Source organism: Culex quinquefasciatus, chromosome 2 (genome assembly GCF_015732765.1).
Source record: "Culex quinquefasciatus strain JHB chromosome 2, VPISU_Cqui_1.0_pri_paternal, whole genome shotgun sequence".
In the NCBI taxonomy this organism is placed as follows: domain Eukaryota; kingdom Metazoa; phylum Arthropoda; class Insecta; order Diptera; family Culicidae; genus Culex; species Culex quinquefasciatus.
In genome coordinates, this window is record NC_051862.1 from 8,794,227 (window position 1) to 8,814,640 (window position 20,414).

The window sequence follows — 20,414 nt, forward strand, 5'->3', positions numbered from 1 at the left end:
TCGAAAAAAAAAACCAAAAATAACATTGAGATGTAAATTTTAAACCGAAAATGACTTTACACATTTCTGGATAATGTGCACCGTTTTAAAGTGTATTTTTCTAAAAAGATTTGGTTTACATTGCAATTCAAAATACTTCATGAAGGAATAGACCCTTACAGAAAATATTTTTAAAAAGCTGAGAAAATTTTCTACAGTTTTCTTCTTTCGGCTATATTGATCAGAGTGCTTGTTCTGAGATACAGCTTCTAAAAGTTTAAATCCTGGTAAAAATAAGTTTGTTTCAGTTGTACACAGTAAAAAATATGATGTTAATATTACAACTGGGAAGAAGAGATATTTTGTGTCCAAAAAAGTGTTATTTTACATTCAAAAATGTTGAATTTCACATTTTTAAACATTATTTAAGGTAAGGTTACTCTAAAAAGAGGTACCATATGTTGGACCATCAAAATGAATAGACCTTCTATTTAAAATATTTTAAATTCCGATTTTTTATGTTAAAAAAATCAAACCTTTCGAAAATTTGTTTTTTTTAGACATATATTTGAATCAAAAATAATTTTCGAAAGGCAAAACATATTAATTTTAAACCTTTTTGAAATGCTAGAATTTTTAAAATTATTAACTACTTTTAACTATTTAACAATGAAAATCAAACGAAATTTTCCGAGATACAGCAAAATGGCAAGTTGCTCATTTTTCAAATTTAGTTCGAGTTATGGAGTCAAAAAGATTTTTTTTAATTTTCGGTTTTTTCCAATTATTATCTGCTAGGATACTTTTCCACAATCAAATATTTTCTAAATGCAAAACAAAAACACTTAACCTTTTTCGGAAAATTATGTCCTTGCACTTTATCGAAAAATATACGGTGAGCTGCAATTGCGATTTTTTTTGCACTTAACGGTGCAGAGACCAGAGCTTTTGCACCCAGATTTTTGTTACAGACATTTTAGTATCTTCAAAACTACGGGTACAATCGAAATATTTTTTTATTCATTCCCTAAACTACTGTCCACAAAGTAATTTACAACAAAGTTTGATTAATTTTACATTCCCGTTATTGCAGGATTGGGTCCGTAAGTTTGACCATTTTGGAATAAGAAGACAACAACTGCCTTCGTTGCTGTGCACCCTTAAAAACGTTTTTTTTTTTAATTTTGTTGACAATAATTAAGATTCTAGAAAAAACCATACTAAACTCTAGTACAAAAGATACGTTTTTAGTCAACTAAACCCTATCAAAAAGTTTAGAAGATTTCAATTGGAAATTTTGGACATTCAACTCTAAATGAAACAAAAAGTCTAATCTAATCTACAACACTGCCGAGGACACCAAATCAACTAGAAAATCTCTTCTCAAGATACAGATTTTCAAATATTTACATGCCCATTTTGTTTGACCTGCTCGAAAAATTTATATGGATACTTGTATGGAAAAACTAATAATGCACAATAGCTCCTAATGAAAAAGAAAACCACATTTTTTTTTTTTAAATTTATAATGCTATTTCGTTTTTAGGTAAATATTTGAAAAAAAAAATCTAAAAAATCTGTTTAAAATCATCATATCAAATCAGGCATTCTGAGAGAAAGCTGTTGTTTGCTTGATGGCTTTGACCTTTTTGAACTCATTTTCTCTGTTGAAAATAATAACAAAATGTTTTGAAAATACTTGCTTTTCTTTCATTAATTAGTGACGAAACCAAATTTGATAATCATCATAAACATAAAACTTCTCAACACTGTTTTGTTTCAAAATTGACAACAAGGACATATAAAAATATGAAAAAAAAAATCGAAGGGGGTAAACTTTTTTTAAATTGTTATTTTGAGCTCTGATCAAAGTTAAAACATAACCTATCATTAATACAAGAATGAAAAAAAACTAAATGTATTTCACACCAGCCCAGTCTTTTCGCTATCATTAGTTTTCAAAATATCTAATTACTGAAGTATTTGCGGGGTCCGGTGGTTTAGTGGTTAGCGTGGTAGCCTCTAAATCCCAGTATGGCCTGGGTTCAATCCCAGACGGACCCGGTGGCATTTTTCGAGACGAGATTTGCCTGACCACGCCTTCTATCGGATGGGGAAGTAAAACGTCGGTCCATTTGCGTGAAAGAGGTTTTGGGTGACTCACCACACATAACCTTCGGACGCCTAGAAATGAGCAGAAACTTGCAACAGAGACCACAAAAGACCCGGGGGTCGTTAAAGTGGATTACTTTGCTTTTGAAGTATTTGCGAAAAGTATATTTTTTGCGGTACTTTTCATCGGAATTGCACAAAAATAAACTTTGAACAATCAAGAATATTAGTAACGGCCTCATATTTAATTTTCATTTTTAATGTTTCAGTTGCTTTTTACAACTTTTCTGAGGAAATTAAACAACTAAGAAATTCATTTTTGTAGCATCATTATCACTTTTAATACAAGTACGTTTTCCTAAATTTCCATACAGATCCTCAAAATCCGGTTCAAGTTGCAAAATGTTTTGAACTAACTTTGGTAATCAATTTCATTGACATACTCTTTGAAATAATTGCAAAAAATAAGTTTGAAACTATTCAATAAAGTAGTTTTTTGTTTCAAATGCGTTTTTTTTTTGTATTTGATCCCTTTTTGTTCAATGAAAATAAACCGATATTTTAACTACTTCAATAAGGTTGCAATTGAAATCCGAACCTTAGCGTGGTAAAACCTAGAGGCCTTCTGAAAAAAAAAACATCCTTTCTTCCAATTTCTCCCCTGGGAATCGACCCTCCCACCAATACCAAATGAACCAATGCATATTTGCCACCAGACAGTATGCAAAAATGAGAGAGCGAAAAAAAAATCCCAAAAAATATAAACTAACACACTCCAATTGCGTGCTGCTTGTCTCTATTTATGACTTTTATACCCCCGCTCTCCTCCACCGATATTGCTTGCCCACCCCAAGTTTTCCCCCGTTTGGTCCCCAAATTTATGCAATAGAAACCTTTTGCGAAACTGTCCCCGGACCGACCAGACCACGACGGCGGCCTGAGCATCCCCGATCCCAAATTGGATTTTCTGTAATTCTGATTCCACATTTCCCGCCAGGCTTTTTGTACACGACTCACTCTGTGTGTGTATGTGTGCGTGCGTGTGTGTAAGTCTCGATTTTCCCCAATTTCCAATCCAGATTAAATTCTGGAGTTGAACAGCAGCAGCAAAAAAAATGGACATACCCACTTCCTCACCCCAAACCCCTTTCTGGAACATGCTGTTAGTGTATTCATATGTTCCAACATATACAATTGAAACCATACTGTGTGTGAGTGCGCGTGTGTTTGTGTGGGCAGATGCTAATAAGGCTCAGCCACATGGCTTCAGCCTAGCAGCAGCAGGGACTGGGTCCACCGGGAAATTGTGACTGATTTCCGCTGGGACACGTGGGGCGTTGGTACAATTTCGAACACGCACATGCAAAAACACACACACACTCACACATGTGGGATAATAATTAAAGTTAAATCCGGATCAATAGAAGCAATCAACTGGAAATTTTTGGGGGAAACTGCCTCACTTTACGGATTTGGTTAAACTGTGATTGTAAATTTCTTTATATTTTTCAGTAAATTTTCAAATGTTTTTCAATGGTTCAAATCCGTTACAATTTTTCTATTCGGTTTACATTTTTCAATGTTCGAGGATAATTTTGTAGTTTTCAGCATTTAATTTAAAAGTTCCATATAAAAATTTCATTTATAAGTTTTAAAATTTCAAACAATTTCAACAAATTTTAAACAATTTCAAACAATTTCAAACAATTTAAAACAATTTCAAACAATTTCAAGCAATTTCAAACAATTTCAAAAAATTTCAAACAATTTCAAACAATTTCAAACAATTTCAAACAATTTCAAACAATTTCAAACAGTTTCAAACAATTTCAAACAATTTCAAACAATTTCAAACAATTTCAAACAATTTCAAACAATTTCAAACAATTTCAAACAATTTCAAACAATTTCAAACAATTTCAAACAATTTCAAACAATTTCAAACAATTTCAAACAATTTCAAACAATTTCAAGCAATTTCAAACAATTTCAAAAAATTTCAATTCTTTGAACAATTTCAAACAATTTCAAACAATTTCAAACAATTTCAAACAATTTAAAGCAATTTCAAAGAATTTCAAAGAATTTCAAAGAATTTCAAAGAATTTCAAAGAATTTCAAAACAAATTGAAAAAAAATCAAGAAATATCAAAAATTTCAAACAATTTCAAACAATTTCAAACAATTTCAAACAATTTCAAACAATTTCAAACAATTTCATACAATTTCAAACAATTTCGAACAATTTCAAACAATTTTAAATAATTTCTAACAATTTCAAACAATTTCAAACAATTTCAAACAATTTCAAACAATTTCAAACAATTTCAAACAATTTCAAACAATTTCAAACAATTTCAAACATTTTAAACCATTTTTTTAATAATTTCGAACAATTTCGAACAATTTCAAACAATTTTAAATAATTTCAAACAATTTCAAACAATTTCAAACAATTTCAAACAATTTCAAACAATTTCAAACAATTTCAAACAACTTCAAACAATTTCAAACAATTTCAAACAATTTCAAACAATTTCAAACAATTTCAAACAGTTTCAAACAATTTCAAACAATTTAAAGCAATTTCAAAGAATTTCAAACGATTTCAAACAATTTCAAACAATTTCAAACAATTTCAAACAATTTCAAACAATTTCAAACAATTTCAAACAATTTCGAACAATTTCAAACAATTTAAAACAATTTTAAATAATTTCAAACAATTTCAAGCAATTACAAACAATTTCAAACAATTTCAAACAATTTCAAACAATTTCAAACAGTTTCAAACAATTTCAAACAATTTCAAACAATTTCAAACAATTTCAAACAATTTCAAACAATTTCAAACAATTTCAAACAATTTCAAACAATTTCAAACAATTTCAAACAATTTCAAACAATTTCAAACAATTTCAAACAATTTCAAACAATTTCAAACAGTTTCAAACAATTTCAAACAATTTAAAGCAATTTCAAAGAATTTCAAACAATTTCAAACAATTTCAAACAATTTCAAACAATTTCAAACAATTTCAAACAATTTCAAACAATTTCAAACAATTTCAAACAATTTCAAACAATTTCAAACAATTTCAAACAATTTCAAACAATTTCAAACAATTTCAAACAATTTCAAACAATTTCAAACAATTTCAAACAATTTCAAACAATTTCAAGCAATTTCGAACAATTTCAAAAAATTTCAAACAATTTCAAACAATTTCAAACAATTTCAAACAATTTCAAACAATTTCAAACAATTTCAAACAATTTCAAACAATTTCGAACAATTTCATACAATTTCAAACAATTTCAAAAAAAAATCAAACAATTTCAAACAATTTCAAACAATTTCAAACAATTTCAAACAATTTCAAACAATTTCATACAATTTCGAACAATTTCAAACAATTTAAAACAATTTTAAATAATTTCAAACAATTTCAAGCAATTTCAAACAATTTCAAAAAATTTCAAACAATTTCAAACAATTTCAAACAATTTCAAACAATTTCAAACAATTTCAAACGATTTCAAACAATTTCAAACAATTTCAATCAATTTCAAACAATTTCAAACAATTTCAAGCAATTTCAAGCAATTTCTAACAATTACAAACAATTTCAAACAAATTCAAAAAAAATATAAAATTTAAAAACCAAAAAACAGATTTCACTTTTTCAAAACATTTTAAAAGATTTCAAAAAACCTACACTCATTTAAAAAAATTAAGAATGAGTAATTTTTTTTAAGAATAAAAAAAACCTAAATTAATTCAGAAATCAAGTTATTTCATAAACAAAAATAATCAGTAGAATATTTCATTAAATATCTTTTAAAAAATAAAAAAATAAAACAAGAAAAAATCTTTACGTCTAAAAAAATTATGAATAAAAAAATTAAAAAATTAAATTTTAAGAAAAATAAGAAAATCAAAATTATTTAAAAATCAAGGAATTACATAAACAAAAAAAAAACGAATTTAATAGAATAGAAAAAAATAATAAAATAGTGCAAATCTTCTTTCGAACAAAAATTCAAAGAATTTTAGAAATTGCAAATAAATTCTACATTTAATTTTGTTTTTTGACCTTCTAATGTCCAATTTTTTCCCAATTTCTTCTATTTTCCAGTGTTCAGAAGGATGTAATGTGATTTTTCATGACTAAACTGTAAACAAATTTTGAACATGTTTATTTTTGAAAAAAAATTATAGTTAATTTAACTTTTCGAAAAAAAATATTTAGATCATTATAAATTTCGTTTTTTTTGTATATTTTCAAGAGTCAGACAATTTTATTTAATTGATGTATAAAGGTTTGCTTTATTCGTGATTCTACCAAATAAATATTGAAAACATGTATTTTTTCGAATGTTCAAAAATGAAAGGGGTCCGTCACGTGATATTGAAAATTGTGCTCGTGATTACGAACCAATATTCACTCTTGGGACAAAGTTTTACAGAAATCGTAGAGGGTTTGGTGCTACTTTTTTCATGTAAATTGATAGAGAATGACCCCTTGATATATTCCTGATGCCAACAATATTGTACCAATAACCTCAATCAAATTAAATCCGTTCATGAGTGATTGATTTCCAAAATAAATCACAAAACCCATCCTAGCAATATTTTCCACAACTGATGACCACCCGATGATGACCCGAAAAATCACACCCCTTACAATGTTAAATTGTTGAACAATCGCGGAAATGGGCCCCATAATTGGCCGATTTTCCGCAACAATGTGCTAATCCTGATCCGCGCGGTTCGAGCTTAATCCCGTCGTGTCGTGGGTCACGAATTGCCTACCCAGCCCACGCTTTGATGATGATTGCGGACATTACCTGATGGAGAGGTGGAAATATGAAACCCAGCAGCACCACGTGGGCCGAGCCCTTGTTTTCGTGCTAATTCAGCGCAAATTGGTGAGGGGAGCCCACATTGACGTGAGGTAATTCGTGGTTTGGCCGAGATTGAAACAGTTTGAATGCCAAATTTTGACGGCCCCCTCCCCTTTCCAACAAAAAAGGTGGTTGGATATTTTAACACAATATTTTGGGAGAAGGTGGGGAGGAGCATTTCCTCCCAAAGAGTGATGAAAATTTGAAAAACAAGACACATTTGGCTCATTCAAATCACAGTCACGCCTCACCGCAAACTAATTACTCGATAATGACTCTCGTTGGTGACCTAGACTGGCATTTATATTAAAACAATGTTCACTGGAACTACATTTTAGTGCTGAAAAGTTCAACTTTTCAATATAACTGTATTTGTCTCAGTCCTTCCAAAAAAATCTTCGCAAGCCTAATCCCAAATACCAGAATTGTTCCTTCTCATGTCAAATCTTCTTTCCGACTAAAAAAAAAGTCTTCTTCCATCTCACAACTTCCCAATCCAATGGTTGCTCAGCACTTCGCGGATAGATTGCTTGGATTTTTCCGCAAGTTCCGTGCAATTTTTCCTCGTCAAACAAGTCCCCGCCGAACCCCCAACCCAGCCGGGCTCTGAAAAAAATATGACAAAGCAAATTTCCCGACAGTTCATAAATTTTTATGAGGCCTCTTCTTTGATTTATGTCTAGCGTGGTCGCGCCTTGCTGGTACAGAGTGATCAAAGGAGGCCCTGCTGGTTCGTGACCAGTCGTTTCGCGCGAGCGTGTTTTGCCGAAAGTCACGGCCTGCTGCTGGTTCGGAAGGACGAAGGACACTCTCCAGCACTCCATCTCGTTCGCCACGCTTCGTAAGGCTCATCGATCAAAGCGTCGCGGGGGCCGCCGCGATGCATGGTTGAGCTTTTGGATTTTTGGGTTGTGGGAGGACGTTGGTACACGGAAAAAGTTCAGGATTTTTTTAAGAAAAAATATAAGGACTCACAAAAAATATTGTTTCCTTAAAAAAATAGAATTGTTGTATTCAAGATTCCTAATTTTTTTGAATTTCTTAAATTTCTTAAATTTCCTGAAATTTTTTAATTTTTTGAATTTCTTAAATTTCTTAAATTTCTTAAGTTTCTTGAATTTCTTAAATATCTTAAATTTCTTAAATTTCTTGAATTTCTTAAATTTCTTGAATTTCTTGAATTTCTTGAATTTCTTGAATTTCTTGAATTTCTTGAATTTCTTGAATTTCTTGAATTTCTTGAATTTCTTGAATTTCTTGAATTTCTTGAATTTCTTGAATTTCTTGAATTTCTTGAATTTCTTGAATTTCTTGAATTTCTTGAATTTCTTGAATTTCTTGAATTTCTTGAATTTCTTGAATTTCTTGAATTTCTTGAATTTCTTGAATTTCTTGAATTTCTTGAATTTCTTGAATTTCTTGAATTTCTTGAATTTCTTGAATTTCTTGAATTTCTTGAATTTCTTGAATTTCTTGAATTTCTTGAATTTCTTGAATTTCTTGAATTTCTTGAATTTCTTGAATTTCTTGAATTTCTTGAATTTCTTGAATTTCTTGAATTTCTTGAATTTCTTGAATTTCTTGAATTTCTTGAATTTCTTGAATTTCTTGAATTTCTTGAATTTCTTGAATTTCTTGAATTTCTTGAATTTCTTGAATTTCTTGAATTTCTTGAATTTCTTAAATTTCTTGAATTTCTTGAATTTCTTGAATTTCTTGAATTTCTTGAATTTCTTGAATTTCTTGAATTTCTTGAGTTTCTTGAATTTCTTGAGTTTCTTAAATTTCTTGAATTTCTTAAATTTCTTAAATTTCTTGAATTTCTTGAATTTCTTGAATTTCTTGAATTTCTTGAATTTCTTGAATTTCTTGAATTTCTTGAATTTCTTGAATTTCTTGAATTTCTTGAATTTCTTGAATTTCTTGAATTTCTTGAATTTCTTGAATTTCTTGAATTTCTTGAATTTCTTGAATTTCTTGAATTTCTTGAATTTCTTGAATTTCTTGAATTTCTTGAGTTTCTTAAATTTCTTGAATTTCTTAAATTTCTTAAATTTCTTGAATTTCTTGAATTTCTTGAATTTCTTGAATTTCTTGAATTTCTTGAATTTCTTGAATTTCTTGAATTTCTTGAATTTCTTGAATTTCTTGAATTTCTTGAATTTCTTGAATTTCTTGAATTTCTTGAATTTCTTGAATTTCTTGAATTTCTTGAATTTCTTGAATTTCTTGAATTTCTTGAATTTCTTGAATTTTTTGAATTTCTTAAATTTCTTAAATTTCTTGAACTTCTTGAACTTCTTGAATTTCTTGAATTTCTTGAATTTCTTGAATTTCTTGAATTTCTTGAATTTCTTGAATTTCTTGAATTTCTTGAATTTCTTGAATTTCTTGAATTTCTTGAATTTCTTGAATTTCTTGAATTTCTTGAATTTCTTGAATTTCTTGAATTTCTTGAATTTCTTGAGTTTCTTAAATTTCTTGAATTTCTTAAATTTCTTAAATTTCTTGAATTTCTTGAATTTCTTGAATTTCTTGAATTTCTTGAATTTCTTGAATTTCTTGAATTTCTTGAATTTCTTGAATTTCTTGAATTTCTTGAATTTCTTGAATTTCTTGAATTTCTTGAATTTCTTGAATTTCTTGAGTTTCTTAAATTTCTTGAATTTCTTAAATTTCTTAAATTTCTTGAATTTCTTGAATTTCTTGAATTTCTTGAATTTCTTGAATTTCTTGAATTTCTTGAATTTCTTGAATTTCTTGAATTTCTTGAATTTCTTGAATTTCTTGACTTTCTTGAATTTCTTGAATTTCTTGAATTTCTTGAATTTCTTGAATTTCTTGAATTTCTTGAATTTCTTGAATTTCTTGAATTTCTTGAATTTCTTGAATTTCTTGAATTTCTTGAATTTCTTGAATTTTTTGAATTTCTTAAATTTCTTAAATTTCTTGAACTTCTTGAACTTCTTGAATTTCTTGAATTTCTTGAATTTCTTGAATTTCTTGAATTTCTTAAATTTCTTGAATTTCTTGAATTTCTTGAATTTCTTGAATTTCTTGAATTTCTTGAATTTCTTGAATTTCTTGAATTTCTTGAATTTCTTGAATTTCTTGAATTTCTTGAATTTCTTGAATTTCTTGAATTTCTTAAATTTCTTGAATTTCTTGAATTTCTTGAATTTCTTGAATTTCTTGAATTTCTTGAATTTCTTGAATTTCTTGAATTTCTTAAATTTCTTAAATTTCTTGAATTTCTTGAATATCTTAAATTTCTTAAATTTCTTGAATTTCTTAAATTTCTTGAATTTCTTGAATTTCTTGAATTTCTTGAATTTCTTGAATTTCTTGAATTTCTTGAATTTCTTGAATTTCTTGAATTTCTTGAATTTCTTGAATTTCTTGAATTTCTTGAATTTCTTGAATTTCTTGAATTTCTTGAATTTCTTGAATTTCTTGAATTTCTTGAATTTCTTGAGTTTCTTAAATTTCTTGAATTTCTTGAATTTCTTGAATTTCTTGAATTTCTTGAATTTCTTGAATTTCTTGAATTTCTTGAATTTCTTGAATTTCTTGAATTTCTTGAATTTCTTGAATTTCTTGAATTTCTTGAATTTCTTGAATTTCTTGAATTTCTTGAATTTCTTGAATTTCTTGAATTTCTTGAATTTCTTGAATTTCTTGAATTTCTTGAATTTCTTGAATTTCTTGAATTTCTTAAATTTCTTGAATTTCTTGAATTTCTTGAATTTCTTGAATTTCTTGAATTTCTTGAATTTCTTGAATTTCTTGAATTTCTTAAATTTCTTAAATTTCTTGAATTTCTTGAATTTCTTGAATTTCTTGAATTTCTTGAATTTCTTGAATTTCTTGAATTTCTTGAATTTCTTGAATTTCTTGAATTTCTTGAATTTCTTGAATTTCTTGAATTTCTTGAATTTCTTGAATTTCTTGAATTTCTTGAATTTCTTGAATTTCTTGAATTTCTTGAATTTCTTGAATTTCTTGAATTTCTTGAATTTCTTGAATTTCTTGAATTTCTTGAATTTCTTGAATTTCTTGAATTTCTTGAATTTCTTGAATTTCTTGAATTTCTTGAATTTTTTGAATTTCTTAAATTTCTTAAATTTCTTGAACTTCTTGAACTTCTTGAATTTCTTGAATTTCTTGAATTTCTTGAATTTCTTGAATTTCTTGAATTTCTTGAATTTCTTGAATTTCTTGAATTTCTTGAATTTCTTGAATTTCTTGAATTTCTTGAATTTCTTGAATTTCTTGAATTTCTTGAATTTCTTGAATTTCTTGAATTTCTTGAATTTCTTGAATTTCTTGAATTTCTTGAATTTCTTGAATTTCTTGAATTTCTTGAATTTCTTGAATTTCTTGAATTTCTTGAATTTCTTGAATTTCTTGAATTTCTTGAATTTCTTGAATTTCTTGAATTTCTTGAGTTTCTTGAATTTCTTGAGTTTCTTAAATTTCTTGAATTTCTTAAATTTCTTAAATTTCTTGAATTTCTTGAATTTCTTGAATTTCTTGAATTTCTTGAATTTCTTGAATTTCTTGAATTTCTTGAATTTCTTGAATTTCTTGAATTTCTTGAATTTCTTGAATTTCTTGAATTTCTTGAATTTCTTGAATTTCTTGAATTTCTTGAATTTCTTGAATTTCTTGAATTTCTTGAATTTCTTGAATTTCTTGAATTTCTTGAATTTCTTGAATTTTTTGAATTTCTTAAATTTCTTAAATTTCTTGAACTTCTTGAACTTCTTGAATTTCTTGAATTTCTTGAATTTCTTGAATTTCTTGAATTTCTTGAATTTCTTGAATTTCTTGAATTTCTTGAATTTCTTGAATTTCTTGAATTTCTTGAATTTCTTGAATTTCTTGAATTTCTTGAATTTCTTGAATTTCTTGAATTTCTTGAATTTCTTGAGTTTCTTGAATTTCTTGAGTTTCTTAAATTTCTTGAATTTCTTAAATTTCTTAAATTTCTTGAATTTCTTAAATTTCTTGAATTTCTTGAATTTCTTGAATTTCTTGAATTTCTTGAATTTCTTGAATTTCTTGAATTTCTTGAATTTCTTGAATTTCTTGAGTTTCTTAAATTTCTTGAATTTCTTGAATTTCTTGAATTTCTTGAATTTCTTGAATTTCTTGAATTTCTTGAATTTCTTGAATTTCTTAAATTTCTTGAATTTCTTGAATTTCTTGAATTTCTTGAATTTCTTGAATTTCTTGAATTTCTTGAATTTCTTGAATTTCTTGAATTTCTTGAATTTCTTGAATTTCTTGAATTTCTTGAATTTCTTGAATTTCTTGAATTTCTTGAGTTTCTTGAATTTCTTGAGTTTCTTAAATTTCTTGAATTTCTTAAATTTCTTAAATTTCTTGAATTTCTTAAATTTCTTGAATTTCTTGAATTTCTTGAATTTCTTGAATTTCTTGAATTTCTTGAATTTCTTGAATTTCTTGAATTTCTTGAATTTCTTGAATTTCTTGAATTTCTTGAATTTCTTGAATTTCTTGAATTTCTTGAATTTCTTGAATTTCTTGAATTTCTTGAATTTCTTGAGTTTCTTAAATTTCTTGAATTTCTTGAATTTCTTGAATTTCTTGAATTTCTTGAATTTCTTGAATTTCTTGAATTTCTTGAATTTCTTGAATTTCTTGAATTTCTTGAATTTCTTGAATTTCTTAAATTTCTTGAATTTCTTGAATTTCTTGAATTTCTTGAATTTCTTGAATTTCTTGAATTTCTTGAATTTCTTGAATTTCTTAAATTTCTTAAATTTCTTGAATTTCTTGAATTTCTTAAATTTCTTGAATTTCTTGAATTTCTTGAATTTCTTGAATTTCTTGAATTTCTTGAATTTCTTGAGTTTCTTAAATTTCTTGAATTTCTTGAATTTCTTGAATTTCTTGAATTTCTTGAATTTCTTGAATTTCTTGAATTTCTTGAATTTCTTGAATTTCTTGAATTTCTTGAATTTCTTGAATTTCTTGAATTTCTTGAATTTCTTGAATTTCTTGAATTTCTTGAATTTCTTGAATTTCTTGAATTTCTTGAATTTCTTGAATTTCTTGAATTTCTTGAATTTCTTGAATTTCTTGAATTTCTTAAATTTCTTGAATTTCTTGAATTTCTTGAATTTCTTGAATTTCTTGAATTTCTTGAATTTCTTAAATTTCTTGAACTTCTTGAACTTCTTGAATTTCTTGAATTTCTTGAATTTCTTGAATTTCTTGAATTTCTTGAATTTCTTGAATTTCTTGAATTTCTTGAATTTCTTGAATTTCTTGAATTTCTTGAATTTCTTGAATTTCTTGAATTTCTTGAATTTCTTGAATTTCTTGAATTTCTTGAATTTCTTGAATTTCTTGAATTTCTTGAATTTCTTGAATTTCTTGAATTTCTTGAATTTCTTGAATTTCTTGAATTTCTTGAATTTCTTGAATTTCTTGAATTTCTTGAGTTTCTTGAATTTCTTGAGTTTCTTAAATTTCTTGAATTTCTTAAATTTCTTAAATTTCTTGAATTTCTTAAATTTCTTGAATTTCTTGAATTTCTTGAATTTCTTGAATTTCTTGAATTTCTTGAATTTCTTGAATTTCTTGAATTTCTTGAATTTCTTGAATTTCTTGAATTTCTTGAATTTCTTGAATTTCTTGAATTTCTTGAATTTCTTGAATTTCTTGAATTTCTTGAATTTCTTGAGTTTCTTAAATTTCTTGAATTTCTTGAATTTCTTGAATTTCTTGAATTTCTTGAATTTCTTGAATTTCTTGAATTTCTTGAATTTCTTGAATTTCTTGAATTTCTTGAATTTCTTGAATTTCTTGAATTTCTTGAATTTCTTGAATTTCTTGAATTTCTTGAATTTCTTGAATTTCTTGAATTTCTTGAATTTCTTGAATTTCTTGAATTTCTTGAATTTCTTAAATTTCTTGAATTTCTTGAATTTCTTGAATTTCTTGAATTTCTTGAATTTCTTGAATTTCTTGAATTTCTTGAATTTCTTAAATTTCTTAAATTTCTTGAATTTCTTGAATTTCTTGAATTTCTTGAATTTCTTGAATTTCTTGAATTTCTTGAATTTCTTGAATTTCTTGAATTTCTTGAATTTCTTGAATTTCTTGAATTTCTTGAATTTCTTGAATTTCTTGAATTTCTTGAATTTCTTAAATTTCTTGAATTTCTTGAATTTCTTGAATTTCTTGAATTTCTTGAATTTCTTGAATTTCTTGAATTTCTTGAATTTCTTAAATTTCTTAAATTTCTTGAATTTCTTGAATTTCTTGAATTTCTTGAATTTCTTGAATTTCTTGAATTTCTTGAATTTCTTGAATTTCTTGAATTTCTTGAATTTCTTGAATTTCTTGAATTTCTTGAATTTCTTGAATTTCTTGAATTTCTTGAATTTCTTGAATTTCTTGAATTTCTTGAATTTCTTGAATTTCTTGAATTTCTTGAATTTCTTGAATTTCTTGAATTTCTTGAATTTCTTGAATTTCTTGAATTTCTTGAATTTCTTGAATTTCTTGAATTTCTTGAATTTCTTGAATTTCTTGAGTTTCTTGAATTTCTTGAGTTTCTTAAATTTCTTGAATTTCTTAAATTTCTTAAATTTCTTGAATTTCTTGAATTTCTTGAATTTCTTGAATTTCTTGAATTTCTTGAATTTCTTGAATTTCTTGAATTTCTTGAATTTCTTGAATTTCTTGAATTTCTTGAATTTCTTGAATTTCTTGAATTTCTTGAATTTCTTGAATTTCTTGAATTTCTTGAATTTCTTGAATTTCTTGAATTTCTTGAATTTCTTGAATTTTTTGAATTTCTTAAATTTCTTAAATTTCTTGAACTTCTTGAACTTCTTGAATTTCTTGAATTTCTTGAATTTCTTGAATTTCTTGAATTTCTTGAATTTCTTGAATTTCTTGAATTTCTTGAATTTCTTGAATTTCTTGAATTTCTTGAATTTCTTGAATTTCTTGAATTTCTTGAATTTCTTGAATTTCTTGAATTTCTTGAATTTCTTGAATTTCTTGAATTTCTTGAATTTCTTAAATTTCTTGAATTTCTTGAATTTCTTGAATTTCTTGAATTTCTTGAATTTCTTGAATTTCTTGAATTTCTTGAATTTCTTGAATTTCTTGAATTTCTTGAATTTCTTGAATTTCTTGAATTTCTTGAATTTCTTGAATTTCTTGAATTTCTGAATTTCTTGAATTTCTTGAATTTCTTGAATTTCTTGAATTTCTTGAATTTCTTGAATTTCTTGAATTTCTTGAATTTCTTGAATTTCTTGAATTTCTTGAATTTCTTGAATTTCTTGAATTTCTTGAATTTCTTGAATTTCTTGAATTTCTTGAATTTCTTAAATTTCATAATTTTTTTGAATTTCTTGAATTTCTTGAATTTCTTGAATTTCTTGAATTTCTTGAATTTCTTGAATTTCTTCCATTTCTTCCATATCTTTTAGAATTTTTTATTTTTCTATTTTTTTGCAATTTTTGAATTTTTGAAATTTGTAAGGTTTTTTTTTCAATTCATGGTGGAATTTTTTGAATTTAAATCTCTCGGTTTTGAATTTTCTTAAATTTCTTGATTTTAAAAAAAAAAATTCGATTAAAAATAGCCCTTGAAATTTTTAGATTTTTCAGTTTGTTTAATTTTTTTGTGAAACTTTTGAATTTTAATTTCTTGAATATCTTGAATTTTATGAATTTTTAGTTTTTTTTTATTTACTGTTTTTTAATTGTCTGAATTGTTAAAATTTTTAGATTTCTTCAGTTTTTTTGTTATGTTGAATTCGTAGTGGAATCTTTAAAAGAAAATTTGAAGAAAAAAAAATCAAAATTTTGAATATTAAAAAAAGCTTTTGTATTTTCTCAGTGTAACTTTCCAAAAATTCATCCTTCCAAAGGCTTTTTTCCTATTGGTTCGGCCATGGTTCGTTTCTCCAAAAGGGTACAGAGCAATGCTTATGCCGTCAAAGGCACACAAGTGCCACACTTTTGGTGCAATCAAATTTAGGTCCTAAAACTTCTAGAACCCTAGAACAAAGTGGTACCAGCGGTACTTCAACTGCAAGGCCAGGGTCGTAACCTTTTTTTATTTTGTGTTACTTCCAGAAATGCGACAAAGCCATTTGTTTTATTGGAAACAAAACGATCGTTACTAGCGCTACGGTGAGAAATAGAGCTTCCAGGTAGTAAATCTTTACGGATTTCCGATTTGCAGAGGTTTACGAATCCCCTGATTGATGAAGCTTTCAGGTGAAATTGTCGCAAAACTGTGGTGAAAGTGATTGATAGTTAAAGCTTGGAAAGTAAATCGAACTTTTAAACAATGACGTCTGAATTTCCTCTATTTCTCAGAACAAAGTTCAACAAGTCCGTCCCATAATCAATTTTCAAACCCAAATTGCCCAATTTTGGGCCAAACGTCCGCAGTGCCTTTGGGGCCAGGAAATTTCTGGTCTCCGACGAGGACTTTTCACATGTTTGGCCAGCCTCTATTTTCTTTTTTTTTGCTTCCAATTCTCTCAATCCTACTCCAAAATTGTGACACGACATGCCTTTGGAAAGCGAAAAATGTGTCCGTTTTGTTTGTCTTTAGTTTTTGCGCCTTTTTGACGATGTTGCTTCAATGATTTTTCTTATTCACTGTTTTGTTTTATTCCAAATTTGAAATTTTAAATTAATTGACTGATTTTTAAGACTCTTCTATTTTGAAATCTCAAAAATCTTGCAAAAGAAAAAAACAAACACAATTTGACACTTCTAGGAGGATATCACTCTCTCACTTTTCCTCCTCCTTCATCTGCTCTGGGAAATGTCCGAGGCAAAGAGCAATCACCGGATGAAAATTCAATTATTGTGTTTGAAAATGTCTCCACGTCATTCGGGGATTGTTCTGTTTTTGTTTCGCCAACGTTTTCTTTTTTTTTTTTTTGTGCGCTGCTTGCCTTCCCTTAACCTGGCCGGAGAAGGACTCAAGTTCCAAAGTTCCAAAGAAGTGTATAGGCGTCATCCATAAAGTACGTCACGCTCTAGGGGGGGAGGGGGGGTTGTCGAAAGTGTGACAAAGTGTGACAAGGGGGAGAGGGGGGGTACGTGAGACTGTGACGTCACGCTAGACTATTTCTTTAATATTGAAAATTATTTTTTTAAATATAGCTTTAAAAATTTAATGTTTGATAATATTTACTCATAAATCAAATACGATTCATGGCTTTAAGAAACAGAGTTTTTGATTATAGATTTAATATTCTTCAAAAAACTGTGATGGTGATTTTTATCACTACAACATTTAACAAAATCCAAAAATCCTGTAAAAATTAAAAACATTCTCGAATAAATTCCGTATTTCAAAATCATCCTTTTCATAAATCATGCTACATTACATTACAGATTTATTGATGTAATTTTACCTAAATTTAGACTCATTAAGTGTCATTACACCAGAAAATTGGTAAAATTACTCATTTTCAGAGGTAAAATTACAATTTTTTTCTGACATAAAAGATGTACCCCTTCCCAGATGTAATATTTCCATGATTTTTTTTTACTGTGTAAAATTGTACAAAAAACAAGATAGTGCGGAGGGGGGGGGGTCCGACAAAACGTGACGTACTTTCTGAGGGGGGGTCAGAGCAAGCGTGACAAAGTGTGACATAGGGGGGAGGGGGGGTTAATTTTGGCCGATTTTAGCGTGACATACTTTATGGATGACGCCATACGGACATTGATGAACCTAATCAAAAGAGTGCTCCGGGGAGGAAGGGCAGCAACAAAAAAAGAAACTAACTCAACTCAGCTCGCCTCTCACGATGAACTGCAGGTGAAAAATTGAACGGAAAAAAAGTCAACGACAAATCAGAAACAATATAAAAAGTAAACGGTTCACTGGAATGGAAAACAAACAGGCTCGAGTTTGGGAGTTTATTTGAGGTGATTTCGAGAGGGTGGCAATTCGGTTGTGAAATTGAGCACGTGTTGGGAAAGGGGAAAAGCGATGTTCCTTTGAATTCAAAAAATGCACTTGAATGCAATAAAAAAGGACTTCTGTAAAAATTGCTGAACATTGCAAACATTAACTTTCAAAAGCTCTACCAAGAGTATCAGACGTGAAAATTTCAAAAAATGGTCAAAAATTGTCAAAATCATAATTTAAATGTTAAAACTTTTTTGTAAATTCTAATCAATCTTTTTCACCTTTGTTTTACAACTTTATAGAGCAATGGTACACACTTTTTTGTTTAACACTTTAAAGTTACAAACAACATATAATTTTGTTCGTAATGAAAAAATACCTCTCTGGGTTTGTGCAGATTCGGAATGTGGATTAAATTTTAGATAAAATGACTTATATCTCAATTTTGACAGTTCAGTAACGGATTTCCGTTACAGCGAATGTATTTTTCGACTTTTGAATTTTTATATTATTTTCAGAATTGTTTGATTTTTTAAATTCTTTCTAAAGATTTTTTTTTTATTTTTTAAAAAAAATAAATGTTTGTACTTGTTTTTTAAATTTTTAAGATTTTTAAGATTTTTAAGATTTTTAAGATTTTTAAGACTTTTAAGAATTTTAAGATTTTTAAGATTTTTAAGATTTTTAAGATTTTTAAGATTTTTAAGATTTTTAAGATTTTTAAGATTTTTAAGATTTTTAAGATTTTTAAGATTTTTAAGATTTTTAAGATTTTTAAGATTTTTAAGATTTTTAAGATTTTAAAGATTTTTAAGATTTTTAAGATTTTTAAGATTTTTAAGATTTTTAAGATTTTTAAAATTTTTAAGATTTTTAAGATTTTTAAGATTTCTAAGATTTTTAAGATTTTTAAGATTTTTAGGATTTTTTAGATTTTTTAGATTTTTAAGATTTTTAAGATTTTTAAAATTTTTAAGATTTTTAAGATTTTTAAGATTTTTAAGATTTTTAAGATTTTTAAGATTTTTAAGATTTTTAAGATTTTTAAGATTTTTAAGATTTTTAAGATTTTTAAGATTTTTATGATTTTAAAAATTTTTAAGATTTTTAAGATTTTTAAGATGTTTAAGATTTTTAAGATTTTTAAGATTTTTAAGATTTTTAAGATTTTTAAGATTTTTAAGATTTTTAAGATTTTTAAGATTTTTAAGATTTTTAAGATTTTTAAGATTTTTAAGATTTTTAAGATTTTTAAGATTTTTAAGAGATCTTAAGATTTTTAAGATTTTTAAGATTTTTAAGATTTTTAAGATTTTTAAGATTTTTAAGATTTTTAAGATTTTTAAGATTTTTAAGATTTTTAAGATTTTTAAGATTTTTAAGATTTTTAAGATTTTTAAGATTTTTAAGATTTTTAAGATTTTTAAGATTTTTAAGATTTTTAAGATTTTTAAGATTTTTAAGATTTTTAAGATTTTTAAGATTTTTAAGATTTTTAAGATTTTTAAGATTTTTAAGATTTTTAAGATTTTTAAGATTTTTAAGATTTTTAAGATTTTTAAGATTTTTAAGATTTTTAAGATTTTTAAGATTTTTAAGATTTTTAAGATTTTTAAGATTTTTAAGATTTTTAAGATTTTTAAGATTTTTAAGATTTTTAAGATTTTTAAGATTTTTAAGATTTTTAAGATTTTTAAGATTTTTAAGATTTTTAAGATTTTTAAGATTTTTAAGATTTTTAAGATTTTTAAGATTTTTAAGATTTTTAAGATTTTTAAGATTTTTAAGATTTTTAAGATTTTTAAGATTTTTAAGATTTTTAAGATTTTTAAGATTTTTAAGATTTTTAAGATTTTTAAGATTTTTAAGATTTTTAAGATTTTTAAGATTTTTAAGATTTTTAAGATTTTTAAGATTCCCGTCCTATTTGACAAATATAAAATTTGAAGATTTGAAGATTTGAAAATTTGAAGATTTGAAGATTTGAAGATTTGAAGATTTAAAGATTTGAAGATTTGAAGATTTGAAGATTTGAAGATTTGAAGATTTGAAGATTTGAAGATTTGAAGATTTGAAGATTTGAAGATTTGAAGATTTGAAGATTTGAAGATTTGAAGATTTGAAGATTTGAAGATTTGAAGATTTGAAGATTTGAAGATTTGAAGATTTGAAGATTTGAAGATTTGAAGATTTGAAGATTTGAAGATTTGAAGATTTGAAGATTTGAAGATTTGAAGATTTGAAGATTTGAAGATTTGAAGATTTGAAGATTTGAAGATTTGAAGATTTGAAGATTTGAAGATTTGAAGATTTTAAGATTTGAAGATTTGAAGATTTGAAGATTTGAAGATTTGAAGATTTGAAGATTTGAAAATTTGAAGATTTGAAGATTTGAAGATTTGAAGATTTGAAGATTTGAAAATTTGAAAATTTGAAGATTTGAAGATTTGAAGATTTGAAGATTTGAAGATTTGAAGAT

At 26.2% G+C, this 20,414-nt stretch overlaps 1 protein-coding gene across 1 annotated transcript in view; it reads right to left on the reverse strand.

The window, feature by feature from the left end:
• Positions 1-20,414, reverse strand: part of LOC6043954 (neuroligin-3) — a 291,951-nt gene that overhangs the window by 55,017 nt on the left and 216,520 nt on the right. The window lies entirely within an intron of this gene.